The 5,000-nt window shown below is 37.5% G+C and overlaps 1 protein-coding gene and 1 long non-coding RNA gene across 2 annotated transcripts in view; one reads left to right on the top strand and one right to left on the bottom strand.

Annotated features, from left to right (window-relative positions):
• The window catches only part of LOC137970202 (uncharacterized), a 5,617-nt gene extending 887 nt beyond the window's left edge, over nt 1–4,730 (bottom strand). The window contains exons 1-3 of the long non-coding RNA XR_011116776.1: nt 4,494–4,730; nt 2,691–2,741; nt 1–1,074 (exon numbers count right to left, since the gene is read on the bottom strand). The exon at nt 1–1,074 is cut by the window's left edge and continues 887 nt beyond it. This is a non-coding gene — a long non-coding RNA (uncharacterized lncRNA). The remainder of the gene's footprint in view (nt 1,075–2,690; nt 2,742–4,493) is intronic.
• A 69-nt stretch (nt 4,731–4,799) lies between these two features.
• Nucleotides 4,800–5,000, top strand: part of LOC137970200 (acid-sensing ion channel 4-A-like) — an 18,463-nt gene continuing 18,262 nt past the window's right edge. Inside the window, exon 1 of the mRNA XM_068816720.1 lies at nt 4,800–4,915. The gene's annotated coding sequence lies outside the window, so the exon portion shown is untranslated. The remainder of the gene's footprint in view (nt 4,916–5,000) is intronic.

The following is a 5,000-nucleotide window of genomic DNA, read 5'->3' as shown; positions in this document are numbered from 1 at the left end:
ACCTCAACAGTTAACTAAGTTAACTTGATGGGTCCACCTAAACAAAGTTTGGTAGAGAACATTTCACTTCAAAGATGTAACTGCAATATTTTTGGGCTTACAGACACTGTGACCTTATTCGCTAAAGAAGCCGGATTTTTTCAGATTTAGGGTGTTCTTCCGGGCACGTTCTCTCCAAAACGAAGTCGGTGATGCCCCATTTTTTTCATATTTCTGACATCACTAACTCATCATCTTTCAAAGGTAAAATTTGCAGAAAAAAATCAATTTTAGAAAATTCTCGCGCGAACGTCCTCAAGTCTCATCTACTTCCGGCAAACATATATATGCTTAGTCCTTATTGGCAAAACACTGATTCCAGCCTACTGACTTCCTTTATGTATTCAAAACTGAGTTTTCGTTTCGCTTCTAATTGCTGCTGTGATGGGAACAAAACAGGCAGCGACTTGGATTTTTCCTCAACTTTGTCGCATTCAGTTTCTCGGCGAATGTGCCTTAGAACAGCAACGTTTTCATCAGCAGAATCTTTCTCCGAGATCTTGGAAAAGCTCTCAGGGACATGGATTTGGCTAACTAAGCTGATGTAAGCGGAGTCTGGCTTACGACTCCAACATAAGCCTTCTAAAACTTGTTGAAGGGGTTCAGCCCTTAAAGTCTTTTCGTACATTTCCAGTCCCCACACCTCAGAATCTCCCACGTCGTTCTGATATTGCGTGGGCATGGGCATGGGCAATTCATCACCACGAATACTGTGATATTCTTGCCCGCCTTGATTGGTTTTTCTCACTGCTTTAATATCCTGTTTGTCTGGTATCATGTTTACACTTGCAAAGAAGTCAACGGACGAATTCCACGTACTTATCCTTTCAAGCCAGTCTCTTGACATCATACTGTTCTTCCAGTTCACCTTGTGTATGCGACAAGTTTGTCCTTCGAATTCGCCAAGAGCAAGAAATTTGGACTGGTCACTTTCATACAGCAAGTGATTAGTGCCCTCCTCTTTGGCCATCAACGCAGATACGAATGCAGTCAAGGATAATCACTGAATTGTAATTGCGACTTCCACAGTGGAACCTGAAGTTGAAAATTCAGGAACTCATTGATACTATATGATCTGTATTTAGGCGTCCTTTTATTTTTTCCTCCATTTTTAACCAAAATGTGAGTGATTAATATAAATGCCAGATAAGCAATCTGGCTGACTTTTTGTCTTGTGGACTCCAAATTCCAAAAAAGACCCAGCTTTCAGCTTTTAAAGCAGTTTGCTTCCTACAGGAACTGTCCGCGTGGTCAAAGTACAATTGCTATTAGTCTTTCCTTTAGATAGTATTATTAATTCATTATACTTATTTATTTATTTATTTATTTATTTATTTCAAGAATAAAGAAAAGCGCAATAAGTTCAACACAGCGTCTCGATGTCCCCATGACATCATTTTCAAGTGACAAAACAAAGCTTACAGTGACTAGTATGAAGAGTTACAGCTTTAAATCAACGAAATATTTAAATATTTAAATCAAAATATTTAAATCAACATATGCAAATTAATAGTTAATGTTGAAGTTAATTGGAAAGTTGACTGATTACTTTTATCTTTATTCTATAAATGTTTATTTATTTTCGATGGAAAAAATGCATTTTTAAGTCCAATAATTTTATGGCGAAAATATCAAAGATAGGAAGCTATTAATTAATTAACAATTATTGGCAGAAGCGGTGGAAAATAGAGGGAGTTTCAATCGAGTATCGTAAAACCAAAATCAAAGTAATTACTTTGGCCAATCAAAAAGGATGGAGACAATTCAGTAAACCATATTACACGTAGCCGACACAAAGCGCGGGAAAATGTGCACGCGCAAGAAACGATTGGTTTTGGTTTCACTTCTTATTGGTTATAAAAATGGCGCGAAAACTTTGAACCAATCACTGAGTGACGCAATCGCAAAACCAATGCAATTCGCTAATTACGTTCGACACTCAATTGAAAGCCGCTCTATATCCACCACCTTCGCCAACACTGAGGTGAATAATTGTAGAATATACCACACAAGTTGAACAATCCTCCTCGGTAACCGAAGTGAAACGGGAAGCCATTTTGTTTTTCTCCGTTTTCTCAGAGGTGAATATTTGCAATTCATCTTTGAGCTAGCCAATCAGAATGCTCGGAAAGCACTATTCTTTTTGTGTGGTATATACGAATGACGGATATTACTGATGGTATACGGCACGTATGTGTAGTCAGTTACAGCTGAGCCCGGTCGAGACATTAACTTCAGTTCTTAAATCTTGGTTAAAGTAAATTATACGGTACCAAAACAAGCATTCTCTTTTGTCTTGCATTTTTAGATTTGGGTTTTCATTTTTGTTTTTACGTGATTATATTAAGGGGTCATTAAGCTTAGCACGAAATTTGCAGTTAGCAGTTTGGCGCGTATTAAGCTTGCTTCAATTCCACAGTTTCTGCGCAGCCTTTTACCGTGTTGTTTTGATGAGGTTTCATACTTGGAAAAGCTCAGAAGAGTCAGTGAGACTGACTCCCACACAGAGTACTGAGTATCGCGAATTAGGATCTCAAGTCCGAAGAGTTTTAAAACCAATTACCACACTTGCTGCTTTACTATCAAAGATCTAGAGTTTTTGACAACAGAAAGAGACCGAAGTTTTGTTTCTGAGGAATGAAGCCACCCACCTTGGCCAAAGACACTCTTGATCAAATCCTGAGCTACTTCAAACTGAAGTCCTGTGAACAAATGTGCAATTATGGACCTTTATCGTCTTTTCTTCTGATTGATATTTCAAACTATTCATGCTTCAATACACTTTTTTGTTTGAGACGGCTATTAAAGTCGTTTAAAATTGTACAAAAGTCAGATTCACAAAGGAGCATAATTTAAGTATTATGTTATTTTCTTTAATTTAACCCCCAGGGAGGACTGTAATTATAACGCTATCAAAATTCTTTATGGAAAAATTCAGAGTCAGAGAGAAAAAAGAAGCAAATTTCTTCCTTCACCGTTTTTTTTAGTTGAAGTTTCCACAGCTTGCCTCTTAATCCTTGTTACTGAGGTCTATGAATGACCAACAAATTTTCACCAAACTGCTTTAGAGCATTCGTAGTGTGAAGAAAATTTATCCTTCCTAAACGTTACGCAATTCAGCAGACATTTGTTCTACTTATTGTCAATATCCGTTAAATCTTTCAATGCAGTAATGAGGCCTGCCTTGTTTTAAATTTGGCTTTGCATGGTATGGCGTTTTGAAGGAACCTGAAGCAGCTTGTTTATGTCCAATTGACACCCGGGGGTACTCGTATACGTTTGTTTCTTCGCTTTGAGTGTGAGGGAGTTTAGGCACGCGACATTCGTGCGAGTGTAAACAAAAACGTGCAAATGATCTGCTTAACGAGAGCTGATATTAACAACTATCTCAATTGCCTTGGAAACAATTAGTTGAGAGTTAGTCAGCAAGAATTTTGTCTTGTTACGAAAAGGTGAGCAGATAAAATATCGACAACAAATGTCACGTTTAATGGAACTGATTTGGGTACTATGAAGCGCATCAGCGGTTTTCGCCTTCATTTCCGTTGAACATAAAATGAAGAACAAGTAAGGAGAATGAAAAAGATGAGCTGTTCACCTAGAATTAGTTCGTTCTTTTATTTTATTATCACGTTACGTATAATTAGTATAATCGGTGTTGTTTATGATTTCTCTTTCGCAAGCAATTCTGAAAAACCTCGCCAGAAAACGATGAAGTTGTAAGTGAACTTTTAAGAACCTGCCGTAACATGTTCAATTATAAAAAGGTAATATTATAATGATTAATAAGCAATGCGTTATTTCTTAGCAACTGTCAACCCACAAACCGAAAATCAAACAGTGGTAAAGTAGTAGCGACCACTGAGACAAGTCTTAATGAATTCAACACACTTCCGGCGGTTCACTCCTCCGTAGCTTACCGTATAATTTCAAGTGCAAGTGCACTTTGTATTTAAAGCTGATGCTTGTAACTTCTGAATTCAATTTATAATAATAATACTGAATAATATGAAACTTATATAGCGCCAAAATCCACAGTTCAACGGCGCTTTATATAAATCTGCTCTGCTTAAAAATAATAATAATAAAAATTAAAACAAAATTGATAGGTCTTAAGTTTTTTCTTGAATTACTCATGAGTTAGAGTGTTCCAAAGTGTTGGACCATGTACACTGGTTCCGGCAAAGTGGAACCTTGAATCGGTCACACAGAAATGGCTTCAGTTATCAGGTGGGCTGATATGATTAATTGACCACCGTAGAGAAATTTGCTGAATTTGTTAGCTGACATTTCGATTTTTGACGGCCTTCCTCTTTGACGAAGGGCTGACCCAGCTGATAAATTCATTTCTGTTTCACTTCCCCATCGACGCAGCGCCATAGGTTCTTTTAATTTAATCACAAAATAAACCCCTTAAATCAGTCCGCTAAACCACGAATAAAAAAATAACTTACTTGGTGTTCACTTAGGCCACTGTCAAGCAGTCGTGAAAAAACAGTGAAATGCAAACCCCTTGATCGAAGACAGCCCAGTAATAAAAAGCTTTCGCATAATAACTGATTATCTTCTCCCGTAAATGGCAGTAATTTTGATACCTTGATGATTATATCCTCATCCACATCCCTTCCCTGAGTTCCACAGACCTCAACGTATTCCCACGCGGTGCACCGATCTTTATTTTCACTCAAGCACACAGTGTTTCATATCGGAACGATTTAACAAAGAAAATATGACGCGCAATATTACCCGGAACGTCATCACGTAAATTGTAATTCAGTCAGATAATGGCGGCAACATCACAACACTTTCAGCACTAGTTGCGGTTCTAGAAAAAGGTGAGAATGTCTCAAGCACAGGAATAACCCAAAAAGACGAGGTATGTAAGACAAATTCAAGTATTTAAGTGATCAAAGCTTCATACAGAGACTATCCACCTTGTTGTTAACCAATTCATCTAAAAC

The sequence above is a fragment of the Montipora foliosa genome, chromosome 9 (genome assembly GCF_036669935.1).
Source record: "Montipora foliosa isolate CH-2021 chromosome 9, ASM3666993v2, whole genome shotgun sequence".
Classification (NCBI taxonomy): domain Eukaryota; kingdom Metazoa; phylum Cnidaria; class Anthozoa; order Scleractinia; family Acroporidae; genus Montipora; species Montipora foliosa.
The sequence above is the reverse complement of the archived record's forward strand: the minus strand, read 5'-3'. Positions and strand labels throughout refer to the sequence as shown.